The 26,779-nt window shown below is 41.0% G+C and overlaps 1 protein-coding gene across 4 annotated transcripts in view; it reads right to left on the bottom strand.

Moving 5' to 3' along the window:
• The window catches only part of adgrl3.1 (adhesion G protein-coupled receptor L3.1), a 297,007-nt gene that overhangs the window by 255,065 nt on the left and 15,163 nt on the right, over positions 1–26,779 (bottom strand). The window lies entirely within an intron of this gene.

Raw genomic sequence — 26,779 nt, 5'->3', positions numbered from 1 at the left:
TTTGAAATCATATCTTGTTCATTACTTCCATCAGCTGACGAGGCTTATAAACAAACCAAAAGGAGTGAGGAGGGCAAAGTGTAGTCAATGAGGTATGTTCTACCAGTATCCCAAAGTCTCTCCAATTTTGATCAATCAAGTGTACTTCCATTCAGCACATATTCAACAAAGCCCTTGCTTTTACCCGATCAATAATTTTGCATTTCTCTGTATGATGCTGAACAATACGCTTCCAGAGTAAACAGCCCACAGTTAAGCACTTGTGCATCTCTGCTACATTTAGGTATCAGCCTGGCTCAGTTGATCGCATCCTGTCTCTGATTCGGAAAGTTGTGGGTTTTAGCCCCACATCAGACCTTTGAACTGGTAGACTCAGCTGATATTCCAATGCAGTGTTAGGGGAGTGCTACATTAATAACAATAATAATAATAATCCTTGCATTTGATATAGCGCTTTTCACATCGGGAGGACGTCCCAAAGCGCTTCACAAAATACACTGTAAAGTGAATTGACTGTATATTTGTGGGCGAACGCGGCAGCCAATTGCGCACAGCAATGTCCCACAAACAGTCGTAGATTGAAAATGACCAATTTATTATTGTTTTTGGTTTTGGAGGGATTATTATTAGGCGTGTGGAGTAAGGAAACTTGCCCAAGGTTTCGCCCTCTGCCTGGAATTGAACTCAGGTCTCTCGCTTGCAAAGCGAGTGCTCTAAACACAGAGCTACAGGACTCCACAAAGAGTCCTCCATTGAAAGAGGTGCTGCCTTTCAGATGCGACATTAAACCAAGGTCTTATTCTTGTGAATGATAAATATACATTGGATTTTCACTAAATGGTTTCAAAATACTAACATTTTCCTTCATGTAGTGAATGACGTTTTAGAGCTTGGGACGATGGATTGTCTTGCTATAAATCAAGCAACCACTATCCAACACAAGTGAGAGCATTATTATATTTAGATCGAATTAAAAAAATGAGTCTGTGGGGGGACGGGAGGGACCATGAAGAAAATACGTGAATACATCAATTGGTTAAAGATGACTTCATTCATTAGTGTCTCCTGACAAGCTGCAGCTTATTTTGCAGTATAGCTCTGTGTTTTATCTTGAGAAATGGTACAACAATAGACCGAGGCCCCTTGGGACCTGGCTGATCACACATATCAGCATAGAAGCTGAAACAGAACGCAAATCAGGAACAGGTACAGAGGTCAGTGGCACAGTATGCAGTGAAGCTATCTATCAGGGTCAATATCTGTGTACAAGGTCCAGGACACACCCCTGGTTTTGTGTTGAAAAGTAGACAGAACAGGGATATTGAATGCAATTATGGATGTGCCCATTTGATCCCATAGTTCAGCTGTCATTTCCCCTACACCACTCCCCACCCCTATTTTAGTAATGGTGTTTTGCAGAATAAAGAAAGATCACTGCCACAATTCTCTATTGTATGAAAGGTAAAAGGAGGAGAGATAACAATAGCAATATGCATTTATATAGCGTCCCTCACGCAAGGTAGTGTCCCAGAGCACTTTACGTAGAGAGAAGGGAGGAAAAGCAAAAAAGGGGAACAGAATCACTAGATAAAACAAATGCAAGTCTTGAAGAACCAGCTATGTGCGTCACCTTCAACACCATCTTAAAAACAAATCTTTACCATCTTACAGGTTTACTCTGTGGACAAAATATTAGAAGATGCATCAGCGGTGATGCACTGTGCAGTTTTCAGGGTAGTTATGTGAAACAGAGGAAAGGGACAATGTGGATAACAAATACTTGTACTTGATATGAAATGATACAACATGATTGTCGCTAAAAATTAAATCCTATCCTGAGGCATGGGGGGGGATAGAGGGAAAAGATAACCAGAGAGAGTCTCCTTGGAGCTAAGATCACTCAAGGTGACATGCTGAGCAACAGAATGTCAGAATCAAGTCAATCCTCTGGGGCCTTCTACAGTCTAGTTCCTGAACCAGGTGGTACTCTGGGAGGCATTGCTAATGATAGCCCGGCTAGCCTGGCTCATCAGCAGAACTTGGAAGGACAGACCAATCACTAAGAGCAGGCTTTATCCCACCAAAGCTTCTGTTAAATCTGAAAGCCAAAGCCTTAACGGATAGGTGGATAAGGAGCGAGAAGCTTGCTGGACAGTGCTTTCAATAGCCAAATATGTAGTTTTAGCTGGTTAAACTCTTGCAGTAACCCAACACACTCTGGGGTCCTCGAGCTTTGGATCTCAACAACCTGCACCTAATGCTCTCCAGAATTAATTAATCAGGATCAGTCCCTCAAGGGAGGGAGTGTGCTTTCCAATCCAGACACAAGGACATTTCCATGTACAGTTGACATGCATGGGACTCTGTCTGTCTGGTTAGGATACTCATAAAGCATGGTGATGGGATTCCAAAATGGAAACGTTTTGCTTCAGACACCTAACAAACCAAAAGAAACCAAATATGGCAGCTAATCGTGGCCTACATCTAGTAGATTCAAAGACTAAACTTAAGTAGGAGGGACAGGACATTATTATTATTATTATTGGAAAGGGCAGCGAACAACCCTCTCTTTGAAACAGTGTCTGGGATCTTTCACATCAGCATGAAACACCATTCCAGAACAGCCGGGCAGAACTTCAGCTTAACATCTCATCTGAAGGATGACATCTCCGACAATGTAGTAGCACTCCTTTATCACTGGACTGAAACAGCAGAGATAACAGTAGTGTCGGTAAAACATATTCTCTTCACCTCTGGTCATCCTCCCTTCAAGTTACCAAGTCTAGAATAGGGATCCGTTATTGTGAAGCGATCTGAAACGCAGTAAATCCAAGTTGTTGTTGTTGTAGAATACAGGCAGGCAGCTTCAATTCAGCAACACGGGTTTCACCTTCACAAGTTACATTATATTCGTCTGTCCTCACTGTGACACTCCTTCCATAAACTCTCAATGCTAATCTCTTTCAAATACATTGTTTCCACAGACACTGATAATAAATTAACTCAAGTAATTAAGACATTGAAACAACTCCGGTGTGTTCTATATCTTCCAATTGAGTTTCTGCAGCACAGACCTGTTTCACTCAATTATGTTTATCTGCATCATCTAGGACTCACTCTCCCTTGTCTGATTTTCTCTCTGTGATCAAATGTGTACAAGTAGAATAGTTATGATCACCAGATTGGTTTGACTCAAGGTCCATTAGACAATTTGATCTCATGCTTATAATGTACCAACCTATTGTAGCACAATATGTTTCTCAACATCAATATCCTGACCTCTTTCACACTTCCTCTACCAGCAGTGAACATTCTACTATGAAGCACAACTATTTATAGAAATATATATGAATTAATACAACAGCAACAACTTGCATTTATCTAGCACTCTTCATTGAACGCTTGACAATGTGTAGTTTGACACCGTTGAGCCTCGGAGAAAGGGGAGGTGATGGTAGGTATGGTAGAAGAGGAAAAGTCTTCAGATGTGATCTGAAGATAGGCAAACCAGGGCAAGGTGGAGGGATTGAATCAGGGAGATCCAGAGGGTCGAGGGATGGTGACTAAAAATCATCAATCACCAAAAATAACTTCTAAGGAAGTTTTTACACAAATCAAATTATCCGAATAATCTAAAGTCTCAGTTCCCAACAATCATCAACAAGGCTCCACTGCCCACTCACCAGCACACTTACTCCTCAGGCATAGATATCATTGCACACCAGTTAATTCTGACCACCACTTTTGATAGGAAACAGATTTTATGCCCTAGCAGCAAACATGATTTTATGTGGAGGAGTTTTGGCCAAGATACAGGGAGAAACTTCCTTCTCTATTCTTTCTTCTTTAATGTCCACCTGAACAGGCAGACGGAACCTTGCTTTCATGACTCTTCCTAAGGATGGCACCTTCAACAATGCAGGCAGTGCATTGGAGAGCCAGCTTCAACTGCAAGTTCAAAGTACCAACGTGGAACTTGAACCCATCATCTTCTGACTCAACAGTAAAAGTACCACCAACTGAGCCAGGACATCATCTCAAATATAGGTGAAGATGTCAAAAGCTTTCATTTGCTATAAGTGTGGTGTTGGTTTGGATACAATCATGGAATGTGTTCCTCAAACTCAGCTTTTGTTCAATTGTATGCTACAAGCTACAAATTCAACATGGAAAGATTTATCAAATAAATACATTGTGAGGATATTGCTGTAAAATAAATATATTTATGGACGTTTTATTGTATTCCAATACAAATACACTGATACAAATACACAATGAAAAGTCTTGTGGTTATTTAGGGAGAGACCTTTTGAGACATTCCAGAGTATGTCATTATTTACCAATTCTGCACTAATAAGGTATAAAGTCATTTGGGTCAATGTATTCATTTTTTCATACGTTGGGAGAAAGAAAATCAATTTCCTTTGACGTTTTAATCTTATATCTGGAGTATTCTGTTATAGAGACATAATGTCTCAGTGTCTATTTTTCCCTCCTCTTCGGTACATCAAATGCCAGTTTTTAAAAAAGGATGATTTTGTACAGTTACTAGAATAGAGAATGCTGCACAAAAATGACCATCTCAATTGCAGCATGCTATTCTGCTATGGTTGCTGTACTGACTTAATCTGTCATCAATCCTTCCAGATGGCTTAGATTTCTGCAAGTATTAAATATTATAACATCTAGCAGTTGTTATTAATATTCAGAATGGTTTTGTTCCATTGGTGTTATTTTCTGTGCCTATTCCTTGGGCATTTTTGTTACAATTATGGATGTACATTAAAGTAGATTTTGCCAAAATGCCTTGAGCTCGTATAATTCCCTTAGTGCTGGACATACATTGCAATACAAAGCCTGCTCTCAGTCCAAGAAGTCACACCACCACAATTAGTAATCATATCTGCCACTCTTAATAATCTTTTCATAATAATTATTATAATCTTAAAACAACATTTCAGGACAGCGCAACAGTGCATTAGCGAGTCATTACTCAGCACGGAGGCTGATGCAGGTTTGAGACCTGCCTGCATGAAATGGGTGCAATGCCAAGCACAGCTTGTGATATTTCTCAGCGAGGGAGGAGAGAGGCAAAAGGAAAAGATGAAATTGTAAAGGGCGGATGTGCCTGAGTCACTTTAGGTCAATGCATTAATGTTTGTCAAGTCTTGGGAGCCGCCACCCAGCTAGACAGTGAGGATCTGGAGTCCTGTAGCTCAGTGGTTAGAGCACTCGGCTCGCAAGCAAGAGGACCCGGGTTCGATTCCCAAGCAGGATGAAATGTTGGGCAAGTTTCCTTATCCTCTGTTACCAAGCAGTAAGTAGGAATCCAGTTGTTGCTTGATTGGCCATCCCTCCCTGGGGGTTATAATCTTGTTGAAAAATAATTATAGTAATAATAACGTGGTCACTTAATCCACAACTGTTTGTGGGACACTGCTGTGAGCAATTGGCTGCCGTGTTTCAACCACAAAATATTACAGTTAATTCACTTTACAGTATATTTTGTGAAGCACTTCAAGATGCCTCAACAATTTGATAAGGCACTATACAAATGCTAGGTCTATTATTATTATTATTACTATTATTATCTTCACTGGCCTGGAGGAAAACTGCATCTGACCTCTCAGCCCCAAACATCACATCAGGTAACCAGGGAGACTAAAAGAAAAAAAACAGAATAAAGCAAAAGGAGCTTACCTGAAATCCCGAGAACATTTTGCAAAATGTCTTGTTTGGGCTAAATTGAACAAGTCTTGTATAAACTTGCTTCCATTGGCAACAGAGATTTGGGGCAGAGTTTATTTTCTGGCTCATTCAGGAACCAAATCTGTCTGACCCCTTCCTCACCTACTTGGGCAATAATATGTATCTGAAGCCATTTCCCTTCTCCTCTAAACAAACGCACACACATACCGCACCCACAAACAAACATACACACACTTACAATCATCTATACCACACTGCACACCCACACCTCCCCCACAAACATACACACACACACAAACATCCAACAATCACACAATCACACAAACAAACAAACAAACAAAGCAGCAGAATGCCTAAGCAATGAATATATAATCAAGTCCTGCTTTCACAAAGGACTTGCTGCGCATTCAAGTGAAATGAGCAGATATACTCCACATGACACACTGAATCTGTGAACTCAACTGAGCAAACCTAAGGATAGAAGTAAAAATGGACATTAAATCATCGAATACTGCAGCACAGAAGAAGGCCATTCAGCCCATCGTGTCTGTGGCCACTCTTTGGAAGAGCTACCCAATCAGTCCCACTCCCCCACACTCTCCCGATACACCTGCGATTTTTTTCTGTTTCAAGTACCTATCTAATTCCCTTTTGAAAGTTGTTATTGAATCTGTTTCCACCACCCTTTCAGGTAGTGCATTCCACTTCTACACTGATTTTTCAAGTCTTGCTCTCTTGCGCCAATAATCTTTAAAAACATCCTGTAACATGAACTCAACCTTCCCTTCTGTCATTTACCTGCTAATGGCTACCTGATTAAACCACCAAAGATCGAGGGGGATTCATTTACTTCAATGCAGAAAATGCTCTAATCCCCTGAGGCAATCCAAACTGCTCAGAAAGAATTCCCAGCTGCTTCGGGTTTTACTTTAAATTTTTTGTTACAAATTTGAAGATAAAAGCACACACGTCAGATACGATAAATAGATCTACCCATCCTATTAGTTGGCATTAGTGTTTATTGTCTTTCAATTGCATTCTGCGTTCCTATCCTGACCAGTGGCTATTCTTCACATATATTATTACATCACTGAGGGTATCACAATCAAGCCTGTCTTCACCATACGTCCACAAATGCCTTCCAGCAGAAGAAGAAGTAACCCTGCATCTCCCTCTCTATCTCCCTGAATAATGTTGAACAACCCTTGACTCCAAGAGAAGGAAAAAATAGTCATAGGCATTTAAGAACAGATGAGGGTAGAAGATTGGAGTAAAATTGATGGGAGGAAAAACAGATGACCCCAATCAAACAGGAGAACGCAACAACAACAACACATTACATTTGTATAGTGCCTTTCATGTCGGGAGGATGTTTCAAGGCACTGGACAGTCAAGGATTTTTACCCGAGTTAGGTGTTGGGATCAGGAAGGATGGAGATCAGGGAGGATAGGGATAGGAGGGTGCCTGAAGGTGCGGTGGAAGAGGAGAGTCTTGAGACGAACCTTGAAGGAGGCAAGGGAGAGGGCAAGGTGAAGGGACTGTGGGATGGAGTTCCAAAGGGTGGGGAAGAGAGGCTGAAGGCCTGACTGCCGAAGGTAGGGCAGGCAGGGCAGGTGACCAAGAGCAGAGGGAGTGGACAGGCCAATATGCGGTTAGCAGTTCACAGAGGTACAGAGGAGCAAGACCATAATAATAATCCTTGCATTTGATATAGCGCTTTTCATGTCTTCTAAATGTCTCAAAGTGCTTCACAGAATATACTCTAAAGTGAATTGACTGTAATTTGTGGGTGAATGGAAGTGAGGACGACGATTTTGAACTCGATCCTCTGGGGGATGGAGAGCCAGTGGAACCAGGTGTGGATGGGGGTGATGGATTCACAGAGCTTGTTATGGGAGAGCACATGAGCTGCAAAGTTCTGAATAATCGTCAGCTTGTGGAGCGAAGAGTTGGAAGACGGACACGCAGGGAGTTAGCGTAATCGAACCTGGATGTGATACCTTTGAATGGGAGTCTTTTCATTGAAAGACAGATGGAGAATTAATTATTATTGTCTGCCTGTAAGCCAAAGAAGCCCTTTTGTAAAAAAAAATCGATCAGGTTTCATTTCTGAAGTGTTAAGTATTCTGACGATCAATATTAAGAGGAACTGGTAGAACTTACAGTGTTGCAAGAAGAGCCTTGGGGAAGCTGCTGTCTCAGACAAATTACATCTCTCCCCTTCTCCTCTCAACAAGACAACAGTAACCAAAGGAAACCACCAAGAATTTGATAGCAAGTACAAAAGAGTAAACACTTCAGTATTTGAAGGAGTTCAGAACCACCATATCCTGTGACTTTTAAACACTGCCCCATAATGACTGTATGTAGGAGGTTGCTTGATGAAGCAGTAATGAACTTGAAAGTATATGGTAATTGCTGGTTGAACACTATGGGATTATGCAGAGTTTAGATTTTGGCTTCTGTCAACGAGCATGTCTTGAAGAACCTAATGACAGCTTTAGGGAAGAGAAAACATCTCTTAATGAAGTGAGATATTTAGTACATTATACACTTCTCTTTTAGCCAATCCGCATATAACTACGCACATAATTAAAGCTGACAAATCTGTGCAGCTTGCCTTTTCTTCACACCATGATCCCACCATGGCAAGGAACCACACAAAGCATTTTGAGGTTCCTGCCAGAGGTAGTGCACGTCTCAGATTCCTGTTAAAAACGAGGGACAGCTTCTTTGCTTTTACATTACAATAAAAGCACACACATTTTAGTTTGGATCAGCCAGGTGTCTGACACACATATCACCCATCGCCGTGCTTAAGGGGAAGCAAACCAAACAGAGATTTCCCATGCATCCCACCTATATCTTGGGGCTCATGGAATTCTTAGTTTGTTTTGGATACTCTTAGTTGATACTTTTGCCTACAAAAGCACTTTGAAATGTTGACGTGATAAGGCACTTTTAAAATACAAGTTCATTTCCATTCCTAATTTTTCATTATGGAATGGTGAACACTTTCAGCCCCTTTCCGTTATGCTGAAAGGACTTCTTTAGGAGAAGTAATACTGTTGCCTTTCTCTTAATCACACACAGTAGAAAGGTCCCAGGTTCGACTACTGGTTGTTAATGTGTCAGCTCATCTCATCTGGGACATGGATGAGGTGGTGCCCCACCAAAGCAACACTCTCAGGACAGGACGGAAGGAGAGGAGAGAGAGAATATTAATTCACCACTGTAATAAAAGATAACCCTTCCAACAAAATACTACTACACTGGCACCTCTTGGAGTGGATCTCTGTTCCCCAGATGCAATCGCCCTTCTGTGCAGTACAGTTGTGTCGCTCAAGTTAGCATTGCCATCAGTGTTAAGAATGTAATGTAGAGGAGGAGGGCAAACATCCAACCTTCATAAATAGGAAGCATGAACATCCATAAAAAGGTCTCACAAGGTTGGACCTGCTGCTCTGACTTCAGCAAAGAAAGCCTCACATTTCCTTTTTTTTTGGTCAGTCATGCTTAAAGTGTATCCAAAACAGAGTTCCATGCATCCCAGCAACAACAACAGCAACTTGCATTTATATAGTGCCCCTCATGCAGGGTAGCGTCCCAGAGCGCATGACAGAGCATGGTTGCACGACTCCGAGCAGCGGGAATTAATCGTAGGCACGGTTGAATGGGAAGGTCTTGAGGCACGACCTGAAGATGGGGACCTCCTATTTCAGAGAGGAAAGGGGAAAAGCGAGAGAGGGAATAACTAACGCACAGAAAACTGTGCCTATGGTGAATGAGTTCTGACCAGCCTGACAAACAGCTCCTCGGGTTGGTCTCTTGGTTTCTGCTGCATTAAATTGAATAAACCATAACAATGCCCAAAGGGAAGAGAGTTTGGAGCCAGAGAGTCAGGTTACAGCTTCTGTTCTGCCATGCACACAGTTATTGTTTTCATTTCCTACACAGTGGAGGTGGGGGGGGAGGGGGGCGGGAAGCGGAGAGAGTTCCAAGCGCACAACCAGATCTCTCATTTACTTTGGTTTTCTGCCTGACCTTTCAGCTCCTTGTTTTTAGTGGCCTGGAGAAACGACATTCCACTTTAAATGAGTTGTACAGATAACATTGCAAATCTGAAGGAAAAAGAGAAGCGGGGGTTGGGGGGGAAGAGGAGGGAAGAGAGTGGAGGGAGGATCAGGGAGGGAGCCATCAGGATAGGAAGCAGGAGAAAATTGTAAAGAAGGATAGGATTTGTGTTTTTTAAATTATAAAATCAATCCTTATGTTTTCACTCCAACCATGTCAACTTATTAGTGGCAAGTATTTGTTGATAAGATAGTTAACAGGTGAAGACAGATGCCTATCACTCAAGGTTGTACGCTTTCTTTAAGTTAAGAAAAACTGAATTCATTTTTCAGCAGTCCACCAGAGCAACAGATAAATGAGAATTATGATTATGATATGGACTCCCACAGTTCCTTGTTTTAAGTGGGTCAAACATATTCATGATGTAAAGACAACTGAACTAAACGTGCCTCAAGCTAGACTATGTCTTCTCCACTGCAATGTGTTTGTGGGTATTTTGCTTAAAACAGTAAACTTTTTTGGGGGGTGAACAGGGTTTTCCCTACCGATCCCTGAGAAGCCAAATTTAACCATATCTCATTCCACAACCGAAGGTGGGGTACAGAAGGGGACAAGGAACACACAGCAAACCCAAGTTAGACAAGCAAAGAATTGGGGTAGGAGAGGATCAAAGAGATAGGGGGTGCTAGTGAGCGAAGGGATTTAAATAATAATAATAATCCTTGTATTTGATACAGCGCTTTATCACGGAGTCAAGACGCTTCACAGAATATACTGTAAAGTGAATTGACTGTATATTTTGTGGGTGAAATGCAACAGCCAATTGTGCACAGCGGTGTCCAACAGTTGTGGATTGAGTGACTAAATTAGGATTAATATTATCATTTTTTGGAGGGATTATTACCCCCGGAAAAGCGATCGACTAACAACCACTGGGTTCCTACTCACTGCTAGGTAACTAGAGACTAGAGGCATGTGGAGTAAGGAAATTTGCCCAACGTTTCGCCGTGCCAGGAATCAAACCCAGGTTCTCTCGCTTGTGAGGCGAGCGCTCCAACCCCTCCAGGACAAGTTATAAGTGATACATTGATCATGAGTAGATGCTGGGTGGGAAGTAAACTGCCTGCAGTGGCGGGGGTGGTTGGGGGGGAGAAGAACATGGACAATGTCAGGAACTCCTTTGCAAACATTTTGAAGCAGTTCCATTGATGACATACAGCACTGGCATGTTTGGTGAGTGAAAGCCCCAGCACCATGTAATGGAACAGTCAGTAGCCCCATGCTGAGATTCCCCTTTCTATTATAATACAAATCTCTACAGGAAAAACAAACACCCAAATCTCAAGTTTCTTATGATCTACATGTCACATTCAGTTTGTCTCATTGCTCCAGTACAGTACACAATGATGAATCTGCCACCGGATAAACCAGTTCACTCAGAGTTTAACATTTATAACAATTGACGTGGGAGAGCTAAGGGTGAGCTGGAAAGCTGTTATTAAAAGTTCAGCATCTCTCTCTCTCTTTCCTTCTTCCCCCAAGTTAAGAGAGAAACTAGATGACCCTTCCCAGATCAAAATAATGTCATGAATAGGAAAAAATGGTCACAGCCATAACGTTAAAGACAAGCAAAAATACCTAAACTGCCCACCCTCAGATTTCTGGGACCTGTTTTGTGGAGCTCAGAAAATCTGATTTCTCAGGTTCGTAAAAAGTGAAAGCTGTTGGTACCAGGAATCATCTCAGTCCAAACTTCCAATCTCTGTTAGGGTACATATACTTTACATAATATCGTCTATAACATACCACCGAGTTGGGATTCTTTATGTCAGCTGGACACACACATGCACACCATATAAACATGTACACATGCACATACACAATATAAACACGCACACACAAACGCATATACACACAATATAAATACGCACACACAAATGTACACAAAACACATATACATACACATAGGCCATATAACACGCACACACAAACACACACACAAATGTACATACACACACGCACTATACAAACATGCACACACAAACACATATACACACACACACAAAACATGTACACACACAAAGACACACACCATATAAATACACAAACATAGACACCATATAAACACACACATACAGCCACCATATAAACCCCCCCACACACACACACACACACACAAATACACCCAGACACAAAACACATACACACACGCACCATACAAACACCCATACACACTATATATATATATATATATATATGTAAGCATACACACCTGCATACACAGGTTTGAAGATTTTAAATAACTTGAATAACCCAATCACATCACAACATGGCCAATCGGGCCCCTGCTTGGAGGACAGTTAAAGAGAGAATTGTATACACAGACATTGGGCTTCAGGAACAGCCCACCCTACAGTCAACTGTATTACCTTCACTCTGCTTCACAGAAGCTGCTGACACAGCCAGTGAAATGCATCTCGATCCTATAAAGCCATGTTTGGTCCCTGTGTGTCATTAAGTATATCCAGTCACTTTCATAGGCTGCAGACTGATTTATTTACAGTCAAGGCTTGCTGCTGACACGCCTTAAGGCCATGCCATTTAAATAGACACAATATGGCCATTCAGAATCTGGATATTGCCTGTCCCAGTAAAGATGGGAGTCCTTGTGACAATTATTTGTCATCTTATATTCCTCTAACTATCAGGATTGTTAAAGCAACCGAGGAAACAAAGAGGTGTGACACATGCATTGCCTATCATAACTAGCATCACTTTACCCAATGTCTCAAGACCTCCTAGCTCTTTGACCACGCTTTTGGTCACATTTCCCCTCCCCTCAGATTCGATCCCCTCCACTCCGCTCGGCTCCCACCCCCAGTTGCTACTATTAAGCACCGTGGGACATCCTCGCGAAGTGGTCGGTGCTGTGTGAAGCACACTGACATGTGAGCTGTGCGAAGGACACAGCTATATAAATGCAAATTATTGTTGGTTGTAAATGTGCATTGTCATGAATCTCGTCAACTCTCCACTTGCAATGGCAGTGTTTTTCAATGGCTTCCTCTCTCCTGATTCCTCTAACCAACTTCTGTTTCCATATATTCTCACAGGCTCTTCGCTCTTAATGTCTACGGATCAGAAAGAACCTTGCCCTCCATTCAATCACAGTGGGCAAGGATTCGAGTAAGCCCAATGTTATCTTCTCCTAACATTCACACACACACACACATACATTTCCAACACAGGCCAGTGAATAGCATTCAGCAGTAGAAACCTGGGTTAATTTCTCTCCGGCCTGGCCCACAGCAGCAAGATCAATGGTCGTACCTTCACTGTCACCTCAGCTGAGATCAATTAACGCAGCACAGACCCAAGATTGAACCTGTATGCCTTCCAGGTCTGCAAGATCAGTTTCACACAAGACAGCAGCTTTCTAAACCGGATTTCAGCGCCTGGAATCTTTAATTAATGACGGCAACACTAATTCCGTCCATTTGCTCTGCTCATCTTCAGAAATGGCAAGTGGCCAGTGGTTGGAAAAAAAATGTTGTCTGCAAATTGAACTCACTAAGACATATACACATCCTCCGACAATCCTCCTCTGGCCACACAACAACAAAACCAAGTACCTTCACAATATGCCCAGGAAGCCCGTTTGTGAGAGGCCAGCAAGTGTGAATTGTTAAATCAATGTGACTATGTGCTGTTACAATGCTATACAACAGTTATCAAAAGCTCCAGCTGGTGAGAAGGATGCCCATCTTTAATGTCTGCAACTCAAAATTATGTCAGGGTTATATATTTAATTGGGGAAAATGTTTAAGACCTCTACTTTTTCAGCTGGGTAATTCAGTTGGGTAGTACTCGCCTTGCAAGCAAGAGGATCCAGGTTCAATTCCTGGGCAGGGCGAAAGCTTAGGCAAGTTTCCTTACTCCACACGCCTCTATTCACCTAGCAGTACCCGGTTGTTAGTCAATTAGCGGATCACTAGCCGCAGTAATAAGAATCCCTTCAAAAAATAATTAATTAAAAAAAATTATAATTTGGTCATTCAGTCCACAGCTGTTTGTTGGATACTGCTGTGCGCAATTGGCTGCTGGGTTTTGAAGCGTTTTGAGATGTCTTAAAGACGTGATGAGAATTCCTGAAATGTGTGTAGGAAAACTTTCTTGATCAGTATGTTTCCAGCCGAATTGGGGGTCTAGTTCTAGTGAATGAAGTGGGGCAAGTGGAGAGTGTGTCAGCGGGAAAACATCTGGATAACTGTGATCACAATATCATCAGGTCCAGATGGGATGCAGCTTAGGTAGCTGACAGGAGTAATGGTGGAAATAACGGAGGCTCTGGCCACAATCTTTCAATCCTCCTTATGTAGGGGAGTAGTGCTTGAGGACTGGAAGGTTGCAAATGTTCAAAAAGGGGACGAGGGATAAACTTGGTAACTACAGACCAGTCAGCCTAATGTCGGTGGCAGGTAAACATCTAGAGATCATAATCCGGGACAAAATTAATTTTCACTTGGAAAAACATGGGCTAATAAAGGAGAGCCAACACGAATTTGTTAAAGGCAAATTGTGTCTAACTAACTTGATTTGAGTGCCATGTAATAGACTTGTTAGCAAAATTGAAACCCATAGGATTAAGAGAACAGTAATAGCATGGATCCGAAATTGGCATCCGAGAGTCAGAAAGTTGAGGGTCATGGTGAACGGTTGCTTTATAGACTGGAGGGAAGTATACAGTGGTGTCCCCCAAGGATTGGTATTAGGACCACTGCTCTTTTTAATATTTATTAATGATCTTGACTTTGGCATAGGGAGCAAAATTGTAAAGTTCACAGATGACACAAAACTTGGAAATGTAGTAAACAGTGGGGAAGAATGGTAGCAGACTGCAGCACATAGGCAAGTTGGTGAAATGGGCAGACACATGGCAGGTGGAATTTAGTGCAGAGAAGTGTGAAGTGATGAATTTTGGGAGGAGGAATGAGGAGAGGCAATATACAATAAATGGTACAATTTTAAAGGGGGTAAAAGGACAGAGAGACCTGGGGGTTCACATCCACACATCTTTGAAGGTGGCAGGACAGATTGACAAAGCTGTTAAAAAGCTTATGGCATCCTTGGCTTCATAAATAGAGGCATAGAGTATAACAGCAAGGAAGTTATGATGACCTTTTACAAATCGGTGGTTGGGCCCTAGCTGGAATATTGTGTCTAATTCTGGACACTACCCTTTAGGAAGGAAGTCAGGGCCTTGGAGAGGGTACAGGGAAGACTTACAAAAATGATACCAGACTATGTGGGACTATAATTACGTGGAAAGACTAGAGAGGCTGGGATTTTTCTCCTTAGAGAAGAGAAGATTAAGGGTAGATTTAATAGAGGTATTCAAAATGATGAGGGGTTTTGATAGATAGGGAGAAACCATTTCCTCTAATGGGTGGTCAGTAACCAGAGGAAACAGATGTAAGATAATTGGCAAAAGAACCAGAGGGGAGACGCAGAGAATTTCTTTTTACCCAGAGAGTTGTTACAATCTGAAATGCATTGCCTGATGGAAGCAGATTTGATAATAGCTTTCAAAAGGGAATTAGATAGGTACGTTTAAAAAGGAAAACATTGCAGGGCTCTGGGGTAAGAGCGGGGAAGTGGTAGTAAACGGTTGCTTTTCTGACTGGAGGGAGGTGTGTAATGGTGTCCCTCAGGGGTTGGTATTGGGACCACTGCTCTTTCTGATCTATATTAATGACCTGGATATAGGGAGCACAATTTCCAAATTTGCGGACGATACTAAGCTAGGAAAAGTAGTTCATGGTGAGGAGGATAACACCAGACTCCAAGAGGACTTAGACAGATTGGTAAAATGGGCAGAAACGTGTCAGATAAGATTTAATGTGGAGAAGTGTGAAGTGTTGCATTTTGGTAGGAAGAATGAGGAGAGGCAGTATAAGCTGATGGTACAATCTTAAAGGGGACAAATGAACAGAGAGATCTGGGGGCCACATAAGCAAATCTCTGAAGGTGGCAGGACAGGTAGATAAAGCTGTTAAAAAAGCATACGGGATACTAGCTTTTATAAATAGGGGCATAGAATACAAGTCAGGAGGTTATGATGAATATTTATAAAATGCTGGTTAGGCCTCAGTTGGAGTACTGCGTTCAGTTCAGGGCACCGCACTTTAGGAAAGATGTTAGGGCATTGGAGAGGGTGCAAAGAAGGTTTACCAGGATGGTACCAGGAATGAAGGACAGTTATGAGGAGAGGTTGGCGAAACTAGGATTATTCTCCCTACAGCAGAGAAGATTAAGAGGGGATTCAATAGAGGTTTTCAGGATCATGAGAGGATTTGATAGGTTGAACCGGGAAAAACTGTTTCCACTGGCATGTGGGTCAGTAACCCAAGGACATCGATTTAAGTTAGTTGTTAAAAGAAACAGAGGGGAGGTTGGGAAATTTATTTTCACCAGCGAGTTGTTGGGATCTGGAATGCATTACCTGAAAGGGTAGTGGAAGCCGATTCAATAACAACTTTTAAGAGAGAAGTAGATGGTTATTTGGGGAGGACAGGATTGCAGGGCTATGGAGAGAAAGCGGGCCAGTGGGATTGAGTTGATTGCTCTTTTCGGAGCTGGTGCAGACACAATGGGCCGAATGGCGTCTTTCTGTGCTGTATGATTCTATGATTCTAAGTGGGACTTGTTGGTTGCTCTTTCAATGCACAATGGGCCGAACGGAATGGCCTACTGCTGTGCTGCAAAATTTTATATGATTTTAAAACCTTCTGAAGCCCTCTTTGTTTTCTTCTGGTGATGACTTTCAATTCATGATCTTTAGTTACTAATTGTTCTCTCTCCATTGACCTCACTTCTATTTTTTCTGCTTTTCTGTTCAATTAACCACCATGTCCAAATGTCATTTGGCAGCTGTGTCCATCTGTAACTTGGATTTTTAATTTCCTGAATGTAGGGTAGTGTAAAAACAGGTAGTTAAAAATGTTTTTACAGTGCCCCTGAGGTACAGGATGTGGGGAAGTGCTTTTCAGTAGGTGTGAAAAGCAAGTATACAGAGTGGGGCTGAAGCTGTGTAAGTCGCCAACAAAAGCAGCTGATTCTGCATTGATTCAATCCTTAAAACTTGCAAATAGTAAAAGGGAGATGTCGCTAACTAACGGTGTATTTACATTACAAGTTAGTCTCCAGAGGAAAACCTGTGAGACACTGCTGTACGGCTACTGCATTTTGCTCACAAAATATACAGTTGCAAACACTTTCAGTATATTCTGTGAAATGTTTTGAGACATCTCAACGACATAATAAAGCGCTATATCAAATGCAAGGATTATTATTATTATTATTTATTACTTGTAGAGGCAATTCATAAAGACAAGTAGATGGTTTTCCCTGGGCCAAATTTGGAAGATCCTGTGAAGCAATGTGCAGGAGAAAGGTAAATACCAAATGCCCCAACAATTATAGTTATGCATGTGCAATGCCCAGCTTTGTGATGCTTCACCAGTGCAAGGTGGAGATATCTGATCTAGGTAAATACAGACTGAGAAAGACCAAGAGAAAGAGGAGAGCGAGACTGAGACAGACAAACAGACACATACACACATACACAAGAAAAGAGAGGCAGACAACCACACACTATTATTACATCCACAATAGGTCCCTAAATATGCAGATATCGAATGGTCTATTATTAGTATATATATGAACATCCACATACTATATCTATTATTGTTATTATGACATTGTAAAAGTGACGAATGCTGGATATGCAGCAATGTCTTCATTTTTGCATCACATTTCTGGCCTCAAGAACCACAATTACAATAATTGTTTTTATTGACCAACAGCAGCCATTTGTGCGAGGAAGATTCCTCAATCATCCAAGGAATGAATAACCAATTTATCTGTGGGATTGTCAGTTGTGTCGTAATAGAAACCCATCTTTTATCAAACAAAGACACAGAATATTTAATGTGCATTTGAAAAGGCAGAAGGAATCAAGGTTAATACCTCATTTGAAAGATGGTGCATTTTCCAGCTGGGAAATGAAAGAACTTGTATGCATATGATGCGAAAAGCAGATTTGACGGTCTGAATGGACTTTCTTCATTTCAGACTACCTTTGAAGCTGCGATGGAGAGCATCTATTCCTGAGGCACAGATCTGTCAGATGGCTAACACCAAAAGATGATTAATGATTCAGTTAACTAAAGAAGCATCCTCTTCATTCACACAAGCTCACACAAGCTCATTTCTTGAGGCCCACAACATTTCTGCAGCTTGGAGCAAAACAAAGAACACTTGTGCTTCACACATAATAACAATAATAATAATAATAATTACATGCACATAAGTTCAGTTCCCTCAGAAGTTGCTTTTGGCTTTGCCAATCTTTCTTTGCAATGACAGACTTTAAGATCAAATTCATCCAAATCATCGTTCAATCATAATTCATTAATGCTCACAATTTTTTTTGTCAAAGGAGGCTTCTGTTTTTTCAGTGTGAAACAGCTTACAAAAAAACACTGGGCAATAGCACAAAACTTGTTGACAATAAAATTTGGCGATCAATAATTTGCAGCTGCCCCTCAGCAAACCTTTACAACTCCACTGCAATGAAGTGGAAGTGTGAGCGTACTCAGCTTATGTTTATATCACTCCCATCCATCTTAATTTTTTGACAGTAATAGGGTAACAGGAGATTCACTTGAAGTTTGATGCCAATACCAACTTGATAATTTAAGTTTGGCACTCTAAAAAAAATGATTTACTAATGACCTTGTTCCCCAGACTCTCTAACTCTTGTCACTTTGCTCAGATTTAACTGGGCAGGATTCGAGTCATCGTCAGTCACTTTTTAATCCTTTCCAGCAGTATGATTTCCAATATGGTTTATATTCTAAGTGTGCTTTCATTTTGTAAAATCTTTTACGTTTTACAATCCAACATATACTGTTTAAAAGCACACACAATAAAACCATAATTATTATTATTATTATTATTATTATCTGGCTAGTGCTTGAAAAATAGAATTGAGTGTCAATTCATGCCTTATTTTCTGAATGGCACAGCACACACAGAAATTTAGCAAAGGGCCATCACTACTCTTGTATCATCAGCGGGAATGTTGTGTTCTTCTGTTAAAGATATGAGGATGTCATTTGCGCTGTCACTTATGAATATTCTTGTTTGTCGATGAACTTCCTTCTCCAAAATAGCAATTATTCTTCCCCTCCTCCCCCCACCATAAAAAAAGGATTCTTCTCTCATCTCCCTTTTGCTGAATTTCATGACTCTCATGTTAAGATACAACTCCATCAGTATCTCACTGAACTTGGCATTTTGTACATAGGTAAATAATAATGGATATATCCAACAATTGGATATAGTGCATAGTGGATATAGCAATAATGCAAAATATTTTTTTGTATCAGTCTTTACCAAGGAGACGGGTAACCTATCTGATCTGGAAAGAGAACTCAAGGATGTCGCAGAGAAAAGTTGCAACACGATTCATATCACTGCCAAACAACTGTGCAAACCTAAGACTGGATAAATTGTATCCGAGGATCCATAAGGATCTAAGGGAGAAACTCTGGCACAAGTCTATCAAACATTACTGAATACTGGAGAAGTCCCGGGGGACTGCAGAAAGGCAGATGTAACTCCTATTTTTAAGAAAGGTAACAAAAGTGACCCAGGAAACCACAGACCAGCAAGTTTGACGTCCATTATGGTTAAACTTATGGAGACTTATTAAGGATAAAATCATGGAGCATCTGGACAGAAATAAAATCATAAATTATATGGGTTTATGGAGGGAAGGTCTTGCCAATCTAATTTACTGGTTTTCTTTGACGGTGTGATAAGGGATACGCAACTGATTGACCAGAAGAATCCAGAGGGTGGTGGTACATGGAATGTCATCAATGTTACCAGTGGAGTTCCACAAGGGTCTGCTTTGGGACCTCACTTGTTCAATATTTTTATAAATAATCTGGAACTTGGAGTCATAAGCACTGTGGCTAAGTTTGCAGTTGACACCAAGCTAATGAAGGTAGTAGGTTGCAAAGCTGAACGAAATAGGTTACAGGAGGATTTTAGCATACTTGGAAATTGGGAAGATTGATGGCAGATGAAATTCAATGTGGAGAAATGTAAAATAATTCACAAGGGGACAAAAAATCCTGGAAGGGACTATTATTTGAACGGAAGGAAAATAATATGTATGGAAAAGGAACTGGGAGTCCTGATTGACAATAAATTGAAGCTCTCTCAACAATACTCTGTGGCAGTGAGTAAAGCAAACCAGATGTTGGGATGTATCAAAAAAGTATCAATAGCAAGTCGAAATAGTGGGGTAATCCTGCCACTGTATAAATCATTGGTGAGACCTTATGTAGAGTACTGTGTACAGTTCTGGTCACCGCAGTACATAAAGGATATTGGAGAAATCGAGAAGATACAGAGGAGGGCAACCAAATGATTGAGGGAATGGAAGGACTGGACTATGAGGAGTGACTAAGTAAATTGGGCATGTTCACGCTGGAAAAGAGAAGATTGAGAGGCGACATGATTGCTGTCTTTAAGATTATAAAGGGGCAAGACAATATAGATCATGACAGGCTGTTTCATCTTGTCCAGAATAGTTAAACCAGAAGACACAGCCTGAGATTGAAGGGGGTAAATTCAGAACAAATCTACAAAAACACTATTTCAGTGAGCGAATAGTGAACCTGTAGAACAGGCTCCTGAGGGAGACTGTTGAAGCAGTAAGTGTTGATTCTGCCAAACACAGATTAGATGGTTTTCCTTTAGGAAATAACATAATGGGATATAGTACAAAGGTAGTCTGGGACATATGTGCGTACGACCATCGGGAAGGCAAACTAGATGGATCTTGGTCTTTTTTTGTCAAGTGTTTTTTATGTTCTTATGTAGCATCTTACAAAGTGCTTTGTCTACTATCGAGTGTATTTGAGGCAAACAAAGCAGTCAATTTGAGCACAGCAACATTCGACAAACAGCCATTTAGTGAATGGTCAATTTATCAGGAGGATTGTTGGCCAGGACACCAGGAGAAACTTCCTTCTCTTTTCAAATAGTGGGATCTCTAACATCTACCTCAAGAGGCAGTCAGGTCGCAGGTTTAATGTCTTGTTCTGCGTACAGCACCTCTGACATTATAACGCTCCCCCCAGCACTGCATTTGTGTGTCAACCTAAATTGTCATCTCAAGTCACAACATTGGACTTGAACCCACAATCTTTTGACCAGAGGTGAGAGTGCTACCAACTGAACCAAGTTGACATTGTTGCCAGCTGGATCATAAAGTTGCCAGCTGGATCATAAATCAACAAGCAGATATAATTGTGCATGCACACCTTCCTTCCAACAGAGGGCACTGCACTCATCTCCCACAGAGAACATTAGATCCAGTCAAAAGAGAGTCGTATCAATAAATAATAATAATCCTTGCATTTGATATAGCGCCTTATCGCGTCTTCGAGACTTCTCAAAGTGCTTCACAGAATATACTGTGAAGTGAATTAACTGTATATTTTGTGGGTGAAACGTGGTAGCCAATTGTGCACAGCAGTGTCCCATAAACAGTCGTGGATTGAGTGACCAATTTATCATTATTTTTTTTAAAAAAGGAATTCCTTCAATATCGAGTGCATTTAGTCTGTGAGGCCAGTGCAAACTAGCCTAATCCAATGTCCATCTTACCTCCAGCAAAGGTTGCTGAATGCTGATCAGCAGCACAAAGCTGAATTAATTTTCCCCAAACTCAACATGAATACTGAGAAAAATTCAGCACAGGCCAGGATTTGAATCTGCAACTTTCTAGTCTATATGACATTGTGCTGCATGGACCATTGTCTTTACTCACTAAGCCTTTGGGGGATTGTCTAATTTTAGACTACAAAAAGTAACATGGCATTATTCCCATTACAGTTCAGAAACAATAGTTAATCTCGAAAGAGAGACATATTGTACACAGTTTACTAAACAGTTTACAATATGATGCATGGATCAGTGAATACTAATTGGTTGATACGTGTTACAGAAAGCACAAATTACAACAGCAAGTTTTATTATGTTGCAGATGGATGTTTTTAGCACGCTCATAAATCTAATTGGCTTTCAGTAAGAATCCACAAGAGCTAGTCAGTGTAATGCCCACCATAAGGTCCCTTGTAATCACAGAGTATTTGCTGAAGAGCATTGCAATATGTTCTGATCTGCTCCACCAAAATCTGCAATATTTGCTGTTTACAGACAATTACTGCCGGTTGTATTTCTCACATAGCTCGGTTCCATTTCAGTGAAGAGCACTCAATAAAACAGCTAGTTCTCGGAAAAAATTGTGATTCAGTTTCAACAGCTTTAAGAGATATTCCAAACTACAAAGTGACAGCTTTCCCGACAACGGTTTACAAGGAAACATTTCAATTATTGACAATGTCCCTGCACGGGCATCCTGAAGTGTCTCTGTAGGGGAACCTGCACTGCGGCCAGAGAGAGAGGAAATCTAGGGCATTGAGCAGCTCTCTTTGCTATCAATCCCTGATCTATATTGATTTAATGGACCTCAGCCAGAGAAGCAGTCTATGATTGTCCTCTACGTCCCTGCTAAAGAAAGGGTGGGAGTGGTGGTTGTGCTGGATCAAATGGATCTGATAAGGCGTCTGCTCAATTTAATTTTTCCTGTTAAATACATGCACATTTGCTTGGACTTGTTCATGGGTTGAATGCCTGACTGAGCATGAGCCCTCATACTGAATGTTTTGCCAAGGTGCTGGAGGGTAGATGGAGCCAATGGAACCATTACCTGAGCACAAGTCAACAAGAGAAGAGGGATGAAAATAATAAAGATAATGAAGTCTGCATTTTAGAATTCCACATTGTTTGAAATAGCTGAGCTATTTCATAGCTGAGACAGTTTTGTCTACTATGTATCATGCATCTAAATTTACCTTGTAATCTACAACAGAAAAGCATATTGATTTTACCCGCCCCCTCCACCACCTATTTAAAATCAGTCAATTCATAACGTGCAAAACATTCTGATGTTCAATAAACACTGCTGGAGACTCCTGCAAGCCGAAGTTATAAGACCATAGAATGGCAGGCATTTCCTTTTCATCTATACCAAAATCAAGATTTTTTTTGCAAACACAGTGCAGAAAATCAACATATTGTAGAGAGCGAATTAAAGGTTCCGACCCCATTAGGATTCAGTGGACATGTTACGTCAACATTAGAACCCCTCAATTGAATGGCAACAATGGAACTGCTCACTGAATACCTATTACTTTATAACTGATGGCAAGTAGGAATTTGTCCCATGCTATGTATAGTTTTAAAACTCCCCTCACTTGCAATGAAACTTGAGGCAATGGCCAGTACAATGCAATGTATAGTGCCTTTTGTTTTGGGAGTTGGGGTGAAAGTTGAAGAGGACGGAGAAGGAAAAGATGAGCGAAAGGGCAGTCAAAGGGCCAACACAGTCACGCAAAGGCTTCATAGATAATGTTCTCACATAGTAATTAATTTCTCTGTTCAGCATTGACCGACTGTTCATGCTTCAGGAATTTTAGGACAAGTTTATTGCAACATATTTCCACCTGGTGCCGAATTTTGTTTTAACACCTTCCAGACAGTGCATTTGGGACAGAAAGTGAATGTAGTTCCTTTTGGGGAGGGAGGTGGTGGATGAGTTTTGAAATGGGTTTCATATGAGACCTCAGAGGGTGAATTCTGGATGGCATTTTACTTACTGACTTTGACAATTATAATGGGAAATTGCATCACAGACCAACATCATGAATTGTAATTCTGGCCAAAAATTTAGACCTCAGGTATCTTGCCAGCTTTAATAATGCAAAGATATTTGCTTATAGTCATGATTGCCAGTTCAGTCAATTGGACATTGAATCAAGGATTGCTGCTTTTACCCACTAGGCCATCAAGATAGCAATCTGGATTTTTTAGGTAATCTCAGATTAAAGAAACCCTGCGTGAAGGGCATTGTATAAACACCAATCCATGTAAATAATATTAGTAGCTGCACCTGGAATCATAAACCCAGGAATCATCCTTTGCAAACAACAACAAAGTACATCTGTATAGCGCCTTTCACATCAGGAGAAGGTTCCAAGGCGCTGGATGTCAGGGATCCGCACCCGAGCTGCTGGTTGGGATCAGGAAGGGTTGGGGGGAGTGGGGGGGGGATAGAGGTAGGAGGTATGAGTGTCATGTTGAAGCAAAGGTAGATGGCCAGACTGTACAAGGAAAACTCTAAATGGAACCTCATCGTTGAATTGTGTGAGGTTGAAAGTCTGTTTTGATTTAGACAAATGCACTGATATAAACAACAACTTGCATCTACATAGCACCCTTCACATAGGAAAACATCTTGGGAGTGCCTTCTCCTACTTTTAGAATAGTAATAAATAGTCTTTGATTATAGTTTGCAAATGGAAGTTTGGGATGCAGGTGGGGGGGCGGGGGAGAAGGGTTGTAGGGGGAATGAGGAGGAGTAATTCGCTGAAAATGACCATTCAGTGAATTACAACATGTTCGGTGAAGCAGTTTACACTAAATCTCACAAATTGCAGTAATAATGCCAGCGTAAAATCATTGGAAACTTTCCAATGTTTCCCCATAATTCCTCAGTTAACAATACTTATCATAAATTACACGTTGAAGTAAAGTTATTAAAGAATGTGGAGAAAAGGCAGGGCAATTAAACTAAAAGATCTGCTGTGATCTATCTAATAAACTGGCAGATCAAGTTTGAGGGCTGATTGACATCTTCCTATTTCTTTAAATTATAGACAACAAAGAAAATTTGCTAACATTATACAAAAACTATATGGCAGGCAAATCGTGTAATGGATTGAGATTGATTGCCATGAAAAGAAAACTGAACATATGAAGCAACTGAGCAAGGATGACCGATGAATTTTAATCTGGGCAAATGTAAGGAAATGAGCATTAGCATGGGAAACTGTACACAGTTTGTCGGTATTCATAAGCGAAGATGGAAAGAATTTGGGCTGAATGAACGTACCAGTCGATTGGAATCTCAACAAAGTCAATGTAATTTATCTCAAGGGCATTTTTCAAAGTCAAATAGACTATTTTAACGTTACTCATTGATAAGCCCTATTGAGAGCTTTTCCTTTACAATTCCTGAAAAGGACCGTGATTTAATGTCTCATCCAAAGGACGGTATCTTGAACAAAGTAGTACTCCCCCAATACTGCACTGGAGTGTCAGTCTAGACTGAGTTCAACACGATAATAATATTTTAATTGGTCAGGATGATTCCTATACTTCTAGAGAAAGTCTCTCAGAACTTAACTGATTTTCACTATGAAATGAGAAGACGTCAAATGATACAAGCCAATAAGATAAGAGATATAGCCATAAAGGAATGGAAGCAAAATATCATTACAGGCCAACTGGCCAGTCCATTCTGAAATCCAATCTCTCCCAAGATCATGCCCCCTTGCAGTCAAAAAAATAATTAATTTGGGCCATCTGCTTCTACTGAATCCCTGGGTAAACTCAGGTTAATCATGCCTTGTTAAGTAGTCAACCTAAACTGTGCATTCACATGGATAAAGTTTACAGTTTATTAACATGTGAATGGGAAGTTTAGGTTGACTACTTTACCAAGGCATGATTAATCTTAGTTTACTCAGGAATGTGGTGTCCTCTAGCTCAGTGTTTAGAGCACTCGCCTCACAAGTGAAAGATCTGGGTTTGATTCCTGGCAGGGCGAAAACTTGGACGAGTTTCCTTACTCCACATGCCTGATAATAATAAGAAAAAAAACAACAATAAATTGGTCACTTCAATCCACGACTGTTTGTGGGACACTGCTGTGTGCAATTGGCTGCCGCGTTTCGCCCACAAATATACAGTCAAATCACTTTACAGTATATTCTGTGAAGCACTTTGAAACATCTCAAAGACATGAAAAGTGCTATATCAAATGCAAGGATTATTATTTATTGATTATTAACTTGAATTGCAAAGGACTGGAGCATCCCTATGTAAATTTATCAAGAAGGGGTAAGGAAGAGGCAGGGAGTTCCGGAGGTGATGAGTGGAAAACTTGCCATGAAAAGAAGGTTTACCACTCTCCTTCCCCTTCAAGTATTGCACACCTGCAACAGACTCCAGCAAACACCAGTTTATCGTTATTTTCATCAACGTTTTGTTTTAAGAAGTGAAATAAGAGTGGTATTGTAGGTGATAATGGTAGAGGGGAGAGCATGTTGTGTTTGAACATGAGGTGTGGAAACAAATAGATTCAGCTGTGATACTTCTGTGCCGAAATCCTGTTCCAACATTCACTATTTAGACTCACATACTGAATCCCTTACCCTCGCATCAATAGAACTGAAATCCTAACGAATTCATGGGTAAAGGTCATCCCATAGTGCAGCCATGAGGCTAAGGTTGCAGGTTTAGACTGCTACTGATTTTACCAGACCCGCCCGATAGTACAGAATAATGCAAGTCACTGTGACCACATTCTGTACATCTGCAAGTGACGTCATAGAATTGACTCTCCGGCACACAGTCAATCATGCGAGATCTGCTCAAAATATCCCATTCATATTAACAGAAAAAAAATGACAAGGACTCATGATCACCAGATGTACATCTGAACAGTCAAGCCCTCTTTTCAACAACAACCACAACAATTTATATGGCGCCTTTGACATGGGGTAGCATCCTGGAGCACTTGACAGTGGCGGAGTCAGACCTTGAGCCAGGGGGAGAGGGAGGGGACAGGTGACGATAAGCACGATTAAAAATAAAGGGCTTTAGGGGGATTTAAAAGTGGGGAAGGAGGAGTGTAGGTGGAGGGATTGAGTTCCAGAGTCTTGGGGCATAGTGGCTGAAGGCACAGCCACCGATGGTGGAGCGAAGGGGATGGGGAACAATTAGGAG

This window comes from Callorhinchus milii, unplaced genomic scaffold (genome assembly GCF_018977255.1).
Source record: "Callorhinchus milii isolate IMCB2004 unplaced genomic scaffold, IMCB_Cmil_1.0 Scaffold1, whole genome shotgun sequence".
Classification (NCBI taxonomy): Eukaryota; Metazoa; Chordata; class Chondrichthyes; order Chimaeriformes; family Callorhinchidae; genus Callorhinchus; species Callorhinchus milii.
Note: the sequence above shows the minus strand (reverse complement) of the source record. Positions and strands in the feature narration are given on the sequence as shown.